Source organism: Geospiza fortis, unplaced genomic scaffold, assembly GCF_000277835.1.
Source record: "Geospiza fortis unplaced genomic scaffold, GeoFor_1.0 scaffold244, whole genome shotgun sequence".
NCBI classification, from domain to species: domain Eukaryota; kingdom Metazoa; phylum Chordata; class Aves; order Passeriformes; family Thraupidae; genus Geospiza; species Geospiza fortis.
In genome coordinates, this window is record NW_005054370.1 from 1,837,634 (window position 1) to 1,848,091 (window position 10,458).

Below are 10,458 nucleotides of genomic sequence, written 5' to 3' on the forward strand. Positions count from 1 at the left end.
GGTCCTCTCTGGGTGTGGGTGCACAGCAGCCTGCACCCCACTGTACCTTCTGCTGGTAAACCCACCACTCCAATCTTATGTTGAGGGTCCAGCCCACCCATCCGAGCCTGGATCCCAGAGCAGGACCCCTGTGCTCTGAGACAGGCAGCTGGACTGCCTCCCCCTTCCACTTCCCAGCCCTCTTAGTAAATCAGCGTTAATGAGGGACATTTGACCCTCTCCTTCCCTGAACAGCCTCATGAAGCATTTTTGTTCCATGAGATAGTTAAGAAACTTGAACCAATTTCCTCTACTTGCTTCTACTGTAGTTTTTTTGGTTGACTTTTTTTTTCTTCTTTTGAGAAAATGAACAGTTACAGGCCCCACACAGCCTTTAGGATGCCTCAGGAGTGGAAGCAGAGGAGAGACAGCAGGGTCTGATGTGGAGGGGATGGAGCAGACAGGGCAGTTGGGATGAGGTGACCCCAGTCCTGGTCCACTTGGTTTGTCAGAGAGACCACGTGTGCAACTGAGACAAGAGGGTCAGAACTGGGAAAGTGCACATGCTGGCTGTGATTAGGAATTTAATTGGGAAGGAATTGAATTCTGAGGCATTATCTCACTGAGCTGGAGCAATACAGAGCCATACATCCTCCATAGCCAGCTGTATACAGCGGCAACAGCAGAGGGAAGAGTGCTGGGAACATTCTCCCTAGCAGATTTCCAGGACTTTCTGCTGCTGTGTGGTCCACTTCCATTCTCAGAGAGAAATGATGAAAACAGACAGTCTGATAAACCCTGGGGAGTGGGGCCCAGCAAGGCCCCACAGCGTCTCCCCCTCCTCCAGGCTGTGTGGGACTGCTGGTCCCACAGCTGGGGGTAGTCCACTCAACGTTTCATTTCCCCTTTCAGTTTTTCCCAAACTGAATTTTAATGGGGACAGAGATGGAAAGAAGAAGAGCAGAGATGGAAAGAAGAAGAGCAGAGATGTCACAATCCTTCCTTCCTCCTCAAACAAACAGCTTCTCCTCAGTGGGACCACGATGGGAGAACCATGTCCATCAGCATCCCATGGAAAAACACTGGTGACACCATTCCTGACCTGTGAGGGCTGCCACCACCCCTTCTGTGTTTCTCATGAAGTGGAGGGTGGTTTTGGCCAGCAGAGAGGACACAATGAACAAATTAATCAAATTCCCACTCCCACCCACCAAAGGCCTTGTGGGACCATCCCAGATCTCGGTGCAAACAGCAAACAGCTCGCCATGGCCAGCGAGCCTTGCGCAGCCGCTGGCTACAGGCACTCACCCACCCTGAGCTCAGCTGCTGGCTGTGGCTGCCTGAGTAAATAAAGAGCATTTCTCACGAAATCCACCCTCTCAGAGGTCCCCAGGCAGAGGGTTGGCTTTTCCATGGCTCAGGAAACCTTTATCCCCCAAATCTACAGCACTACCCTGCAGGTGATTTAGCAAGTGCTGGTTGCACACCCAGGTGTGCAGGGCAGTGACCCTGTCCCAGCAGCACTGTGACATTTGCAGGCACCATTTCCAGCTGGCCCCATGTTGTCCTTTCTGGGAGTTTTTGAGTGCGAGTCCAGTTGGGAAGAGAGGTGAGAGTTATTGATGGAAAGGTCCAGACTGAAATCTGGATTTTTACTAAGCCTAGAATAACTGTGCCTGGGCTAACGCTGCAGATCAGGGCTCCAGTGGGCTCCCCTCAGTGAGGCTCTGCTCCAGTCTTTGGGGGTCTCATAGCCCCAGCATGTACCCATCATTCTTGAGGCTCCTCTCCATCATGTTTCTGATCTTGCAGATTTTCCTTGTTGTTCATTTCTGCCCACCCAGGCTGAACAGCACCTCTGCAGCTAAGTCCTTGACCTTTATTTTCCCTTAAATCAATACATAAAAGCCATTCTACAGCAATACCAGCATGTCAGGGGAATCCAGGTGATTCATATCACCGAAGAGCTGATTCTGCTTTTGAGGCTCAATCCTGATAAGCTTTTGTCTTTTCAGATTCCAATCTTTTCTGTGCTGCCTTCAGCACATCATTGTATTCATCCCCTGACCCCCCTTCCTGGCATTATTGACTCTGTATCTTGCTTTTAATCTGCTATAAAATGAAGGTAGCTCCAGGTAAAACCAGTTTTATTCCTCCTGATCATAATTTCTTATTTTTTGCCAAAAAGAAGAAAGAAAAATGTTTAACATGAGTTGAGGTTGAAGAAGCTTAATTAAAAAACTAACAGGGGAAAAAACGTGTTAGGAAAATTCTATAGACATTTGTGAAATTCTCAGTATGGAGAACCAAGCTGCTGGGAGCTCTTGTCCGTGTGTCTGGCCTTACCTCTGAGGCAGGGAGGTGACCCTACAGCCTCAGGATGGGGAGAGGCTGACATCAACCAGAACATCCTGGGCAGGAGACACATCCCAGGTTTCTTCCCCACCATTAGCCTCTCTCCTTCCCCCATTCCTGTGGCTGGCTCTCAGAAGGAGCCAACAACTTGGTTTGGGTGCAATCTGGGTGTATTTGGCACTGAAAATTCATGCCAGCCATGGCGAGGCCAGCACAACTGTGCCCATGGAAAAGATTCAGCTTGTGAGTACTTCACTCACCAAAAAACCAAAGACCTTCTGTCTCATATCTGCAAAAGCTTTGGGAGCTGCTTTTCCTGTTAGGTTGAAGCTGATGTTTGTGAGCCCACCACTCCCAATGACTGATCAGCACACCCTGATAGACTTTTCCCATCAGAGCATTTATTTTTACAGCAGGACACTGAGTCCTCAAACAAACGAAGGCTTGCACAAGAAATTGTCTGCCTCAGTTTGGCAGCAAACAGGAATATTTCTCTTTATTCTAAACCCAAATTTTTGTGGCTAAATAGAGCCAAAAATACAACTCACCCTGCTACTTCTCCCAGACACAAGTCATCTCTGAATGCCGAAAGCAACTCTTCCCCTGCCACAAATGGACCAAATAAACCCAGCACAAGACTGGTGCTTAGGAGAAGCTGATGTGCCTCTAATGCTGTCATCTCCAGTGAGCTGTGTGCACACTGATCTTTTATTAATGGATTTATATCCATGGGAAAGCTGCAGGGCACGTGAGAAGCCCATGGCTGGGAGCTGGGATCGCTCTGTGCCCACAGCTGGGGCTGCTGGCCCCACCCGGGGCTCAGACAGACAAATCTCCTTCCTGGCCCAGCCTGGCCCTCCCTGGGCTGGGGGAGGACAGCTGGGTGATGTGGATTTGTTGCTGTCACGGGTTGTTTTGTGAGGCTTTCAGCAGGTGCCAAGGCTGGGATGTGCTTGGTGCCGAGCGCAGGGGAGCTGCAGGATGAGAAGGAGTCGTGGTTAATTGGTGAATTGTGGTCAATTGTTTGTTGAGAGCTGAGGTTAGAAGACTTGGGGGAGCTGCCTGCAGGGCACAGTGAGTCCCTGAGCTGCCCTGGTTATTCAGCAGTGCCCAGGGGGGGAATTAGGAAAGCCAGCTCTGGGCCCAGTTTCTCCCTACAGCCCAATCCAGTGTCCCCTCACCCTTGACATGATGATTCCCTCGCAGAGCCAAGGCAGTGGTGTGTGAGTGACCCAACCTTTGCTGGGAGCTGCACATGGACACCCAGAGCCAGCCCTCAAGCCCTGGGGTCACTGAGCAGGACACAAAGCCACATCAGTCCCACATCCCCACCCAGAATCACAGTATGGCTGAGGTGGGAAGGGACCTTAAAGACCATCTTGTTCCTACCCTCTTCAGGTTCCTCAAAGCCCCATCCAAGCCATCCATCAACACTTGCAGGGGTGTGGCATCCACATCCTCTCTGAGCAACCTGCACCCACCCCTTGCACCCCATCCCAGCTGGATCACCCTGGCTCTGCTGCCTTTTCTGTCCCTACGAGATGCTCCTGGCATCCAGGCAGCCAGAGAGAAATGTCAGTGTGAGGCCTCACCTGGGAACTGAAAGGCTATTGAAAGTAATGGGAAAAGGGGGTTTTCCCTACCAATCCATCCATTCCAGGTTTAATTTCCTTTCTCCAGAGCAAGACACTTTTCTTCAGACTTCACAGCCTCACCAATAGGCAGGAAAACCAATAAATCCTGGTGAAACACAAAAAAATCACCATTAAAATACTTGAAGGTTAAATCCAGGCTTTTTGCATGTCCTTCCCCTTTTTCTTCAGAGCTGCATCATCCCAGATAAATGCTGCATCCCACCTGCCTTTGCTCCGGGGCGCTGTTACGTGGTGTGAGGGTCAGAGCCAGCCTCTCTCCTGATCTCCTCCTCTCCCTCCGAGTGCCTGGGGACAGAGGAGATGGGGTGAGCTGTGGGCAGTGGTGCTGATTGAAGGCCCTCTCTAAAGGGAAGTGATAACTTGCTCCAGTAAAGGAAATTTTTGCACAGAAGAGCAGAGTAACATCAAACCCTCCTTTTCCCCACGTCCCCCTGGCTCTGCAGAGCATCGTGCAGCAGCAGGGATGAATCTCCCTTACAGGGGACCAAGCAGCTCAGTTCCAGTCCCACATGGAATTGCTGCAGCACAGTTTAGCCTGAAATATGCAGATTTGATCCAACAATTCTTTTCTTCTTCCTTTTTATTTCCCAGGAAATAAATAAATCATGCAAGTATTCCATCACCCCCTCTCCACGCAGCTGTCCCCGTACCACGGCCCATGCTTCCCCTGGGCTTTGGAACTGGGTCAGTGAGCAATATCCAGCACTGCTTCTTCCCACTGAAATTCATAGAAAGCAGATAGAGCCCCTGGCTGCTTTGGAGCAACTTTGCCTTTTTAGCACAAATCTCATCCAGCCTGGGGTGGGCTGGAGGAGCAGGCCATGCCCAAGCACAGCCCTCAGAGGGACCAGGGGATCTGCCAGCAGCACTTCCCTGCATCCCTCTGCCACGTTGGTGCCCATGGCTTTGCATGTTTGCTACCTGGTGGGGAATGGATGTCTTTGAACTTCCATCCCCTGCCAAACTTGGCTGAAATAAGCCAGCGGGCTTGAAAGCCATCAGGGGAGCAGGCATGGACACACACACACACAGAGCAGGGGCACTTACTGCTGGGGAAACCAGGCAAAAGAGGGAGCAGCCTCATCCTGTGATTGTGCCCTTGCTCTCCTGGCAGTTTATTCTCTGCCCTGTTATACCCCACGGTAAAAGGCAATTTGTTCTCAATGGGTTGGGGAGCAGATCCTGGGACAGAGCTGGTCTCATCGCAGGGAATGTGGCTGAAACAAGTCCAGGGAGCTCCTTAAGCTCCCAAAGCAGCCCTGCAGAGACCAGAAAAGTGGATAAAATCTATCCCTACCTCCAGATACTGTTGGCTTCTCCACCTGTGTTCCTTTGCAGTGCTAGAATTTGGGGTCACTTTCAGTAACTCGCTCCAAAATCAGAAGGAAAAGCCAGAGACGCTCTCTGAGTCACTGGCATGTTGTTACCAAGGACACTAAGGTTCCTGATTTTGAAGAAGAGATTAATTACATTCTACAAATAGACATTTTATCTGCACTGAAGAGCAGCAAGAGCAAGTTCTTTTAGCGTGGCTCATTATGTATCAGCAGGTAGTATTGTGACAGATGTAGGAATGCAGTCGTATTGTCACTGGGGTTTAATCATCAGAGAGCTGTCTTCCCCAGGTCAGCTCCCTGTGAGGATTTGTAATATTTACATAGCACTTGGGGCTGGCTTCTTTATTGCTGGAGTCTGTATTCACTCGTCAGTCCCTCATTATGCATGTGCCAGTATTAATTGCATTTAGAAATGAGATTCTAAAGCAGAAGTGAGAGCTATTTAGACCTCCATTCAGCTTGAAAGACAGCAGCCTTCTGTGTGACAGCTCTCGAGATGTTCTTGTGCTCAGCTCTCTCCCCAGCTGAAAAGCAGGTGTTGGAGAGAGTTGGTGTCAGAGCCACTGTATCAGCACTGCCTTTTGTGCATGCCCAGACATTTATATAACCGACAGGATAATGACTCCGCAGAAGTGGCACAGAATTGACCCTTCTGGTACTGGATTGAAAACAGCCAGGGAGAGAGCGGATCTGCTCAGCTGCTGTGCAGATATGGAGGGAAAGCAATGCTGAGCTCTGTCTCCTGTGGAAAGCAGAGGGGTGTTCCCTTGCTGGTGGGTTTGGGGGTAATTTATCAGCTCTCCTGTGCCTGCAGCACTTTGGGGCTGTGTTTGTGGCCTTGCTAATGTATTTAAAGTGTGCAGAAATTTGGCTGGCACTTGGCTGTGCCTGCCTGCTGCGCTCTGATTGCTCCAGCCTGGAGAAGCAGAGCTGTGTGCCACCACTGCCAGCTGCCAGCCGTGCCTGGCCAGTGGAAATGAGGAGGTCATGTCCTGCTTCCCAGAGGGAAATAAGCTGGAAGGTTGATCTAGATGGTGCCAGGCTACCCGCTCTGCTTTCCCCAGCCTGAAGTGCAGAGGGTCTGTTCTTGTCCTGCAGCACAGTGTGTGGGATACAACGAGGAGGAAATCAGCACAGGGGCTAAACAGTTCCTCTCTCCATGGCCCTGGCTCCCAGTCACAGGAAAACAACCCCTCTGGGGCCCAGGGGATTCATGTTCAGCCTTTTGGGAGGGGTATCAAAACCAGCAGTAAGGCAAACCCACATTTCACTTCCCAAAGCATCTCCTTTGTTTTGCCATTGTCCAGCACTGCCCCACCAAGCCTGAGACCTCTCCAAGAGCTCTCCATGGAGGACATCTCACAGACCTGGCTCTTTCCAGCTGTGTCCTTTGTGTGGCCTGTGCCCCTTTGGGTGCTCCTGTACTCCCTTGGGTGCTCAGTCCCCTGCATCACCCCAGCTAGACCAGCACCAAGACCAAACCCCGAGTTCCAGCAGCATCTCCACCTCCCCAAACCCAGGAGCAGGCCGTGAGCAGCTCCTGCCAGGAAGAGACTGGAGGGGAAGAACATGAGAAAGGCAAACAGAGCAGACATCCATAGCCAGCTCTGGCCCCCAGCCAGGATCTTCTCCTTAAATATCACACAAAACAAAGAATAAATCACTGCTTGTGAGGAAATCCAAGCACAAGGAGTCCCTCTTGACCTTCCTGTCTCTTGACAGCAGGTTAGTCCAGGATAGTGTTCCAGTTTGTTTTTCAACTGCAGCAAGGGGTGGGGATAGCAGGCCCCAGAGCTGGGATGCTGGGAGGAATCCCTTCAAACCTCTCCTTTTGAGATGCTGGCAGCCAGCTCCAGTGGGCAACACTAATCCATGGCTGAGCACCCCAGCTCTGTGAGGGTGGGCCAAGGACAACCTGTGCCATTCCTGGCAGCCCCAAGGTATATAAATAGAAGACAGGGACGTGAAGGAGGTCAAGTGAGCAGGGGATTTCACATAATCTGATCTTGCCTGTGCTGTTCATTTGTGTCCTTTGCTCAGGGTGCCCGCCCTGCTTCGCACACGGGGACGTCAGAGGCAGAGGGTTGATCCTTCACCGAGCCAGGTTTATCCCATGAACATGTGGGCTCCTGACTTCTTATTCACATGTGCTGTTTCTCAGGGAGGTCTTTAATCCAGCAGTCATCCAGAACACTGCAAACATGGAAAATCCTGGTCTTTGTTGCTCTATGGGGTCCTGGTGTCCGAGCAGCCTAAGCTTGGTCATCTAGCTGGCCAAAATCCAGTTGGATGAACACAGTACTGGGGCTCTGGTGCCTCAGGTCTGCTCCTGGTCTTGAGGATGCTGCCTGCTCTTCATGAGGTCCACTGTGCCTTGGTTTCCTGCACCACTTCTCCACAGGCCTTGCCCAGCAGCACATTTTTCTCTTGCTTCTGCTGCTTTTCTTTTCCAGGACATGAAAGTCTGGAAACAGAATCTCTCTTGGTGTAAAGCTGTCAGTGGAACAGCTCTGATTTATGCCAACACCAAGCAAGACGAGTAGATGGATGTCCAAAATAGATCAAGTAGAAAAGCTGTTAATAGCCACTGGTCTTTAATGGTGAGAGCAATTACTCACCAAAGGAACTAATCTAGGAGTGTACAGCTTTTCTATGGGCTGCATCCAGACCAGGTGTCCATCTGAAGACTGCAATAAGACTTGGAGGAAATTGTTCCTGGCCATCCAGCTCTGAGTCTCCCTCATACTCCCAGGTCCATGCCATGATGGATCCCTTGTGCTCATTCCAGCTTTTTGCTGCTGGTGCTGGCACCAGGCACATTCTCTCTGTGCTCTGCTGCTCCTGCTCCTGCTCCTGCTGCTGCTGCTGCTGCTGATGATGGTGGTGGTGGTGGTGGTGATGATGAAGCCAGTTGGGTGAAAGGACTGACCAGGCTACAGGTGTGCAGTTTCAATGTGGTGGAAGGAGTGCTGATCTTGCCTCGAGTGGAAGTAGCCAGGGCAGGACCATGCCTGTCCCAGCCCCAGCCTTTTCAGCTCCAGGCTCCCTCCTGTCTCCTCATGCATGGATTTGTGCTTTATTCACTGCTTGTTCCTTGAAGCTGACCCTGCACACAGCTCCCCAGGGCAGGGCTTGTGCTGCAGCTGGACCTGCCTGTCCAGGGCTGGGGCACTGGGCTGCCTGCACACTGCCAGCTCTGTGCCATCATTCCAGGTGACTTGTCCCCCAGCCCTGTACCTGCCCGTTCCTCCTGCAGCTTCCCAAGGGATGGACCTGCAGTCTGCCAGCCTTGCCAGTCATCCCTGCCCCCTCTGCCCAGAGACAGCCCCCACCTCTGCAGCTCATTTGCTCAGACACTTAATGAGTGTTTCATCCAGCCAGTGCTGCAGGTAGTGCAGGGAAACCCGGGGGCACAGAGGCCAGGAGATGCCTTCCCTGCTTTGAGGCTTGTTTCTCCCTCCCCTGACTTAATCGGCTCATTAAGTGCCAATTTGACCTCCCCGCTTTCAGATGTCTCCAGTCTCCACCGGTAAATAGATTTGTGTGTCTCCAGCAGAAACCTCCCGAGCTGAGCCTGGCGTTGGAGCGGGCACAGGGATGCTCGGGCTCTCCCTGAGCACGGCCCTGCTGCCACCGAGCTGAAGCCAAGCGAGTGCTGAGAGGAGCAGGACGGAGCAGGAGCTCCTCCCTAAAGGCTCGGGGAGCTGCAGGTAGCGGGAGCCGCAGCCGCCGGCACCGTGCCCGTGGCGCAGCGGGGATGCACCGAGCAGGAGGTGACCCTGCCCTCCTGTCGCAGCTTTGTCACTGCCTTGGTGTGGGACTGCAGCAAGTCCCTTCCCATCTGCTCCCTGCCTTCGCCTCGGAGCCAGGAGGAGTGTGAGCGTGTGTGAGCACAGCGCAACAGGGTGAGGGGTGGTGGCGGCTGGCTGTCCCCAGAGCACGCATGCAGCTGGTGCTCTCAAGCATTCCACACAGCCAGACACTCATCCAAACTCCCAGAGCAGCAAGGGTGGAGTGGGACCTCCCCAGGGCTGTTTAACACCAGTTGAGTATCAGTGTCAGCCTGGTGATGTCCCCAGCGCTGAAGTCACTGCTCAATCTCCTCCCAAGGCGAGGCATGAGGACAGTCAGGCAGCCAGGCTGCAGGGCTGCTCCATTTGGGAAACACCTTGTTCAGTGCATGTAAAAGCATCCCAGTGGTTTATCCCTGGCCCTTCACACCAGACAAGCAGGAGGAGCAGTCCTGCATTTCCTCCTTGCTGGCTCGGGTGCATCAGAGAGGAGGTGATAGCACATCACAGAAGGCTCCTCTCTACCCAGCTCGAGCGAATGTCTCCTGGTGCCATCCAGAGAACCAAAACCAGCAGGAACCCAAATATCTCCATGAATCTCCACAGGTTGAGGAGTGAGATCCTCCCCCCCAGGCTCCCCCTCACCCTTCCACCCCCAGCCCCAGAGCCCTGAGGGGACAGGAGGGGGACAGGAGAGCACGTACGGTTCGACTTTGTTGCAGAAGCGGCGCCGCAGCATGAGGACCAGTGGACCCAGGATCAGGATGGTGGTGCACATGGTGCTTCCTCCATCACCACCACAGCCCTTCAATCCCTCTGGAGACACTGCTCAGCCCAGGGCTGTCACCTGTGCCTGGCTGGCCTGCCACCCCAGCTCATGGGCACCTCTCCCCAGCAGCCACCTGAAAGCTCTCAGGGAGGGTTTTAGGAGGAATTAAGGCAGGATCAGATGTATTTAAGAGGCAGCAAATGAGGACGCTCTCCTGTGACCTCTGGATGGGAGGGAGCCCTGGAGCTGGTCTGTGACCCCTTGAGCATTTAATTGGTTTTGGAGTGTGGTGCTCCTGTCCTGGTTGGTGCCAGCCCTGCACCTTGGCCAGGTGGGTGCTGGGGGTGACGTGTCCAGGACCAGGCCAGATCCCACCTCACCCACCCCATGGCACCCCCAGTCTGTCTTCCTGCCCCCAGCAGCCCCACAGCACCAGGGCTGGGTACTCCCCCCTTCTCCCCCCTTTCCCGTGTGCCTCCTTCCCCTCTGTGCCCTGTAGGAACGTTGGGGGGTAGCTCAGTCAGGACAGATGGAGACCAGAGATCTCTGCAGCCAGGTCTGGAACTTGGGGT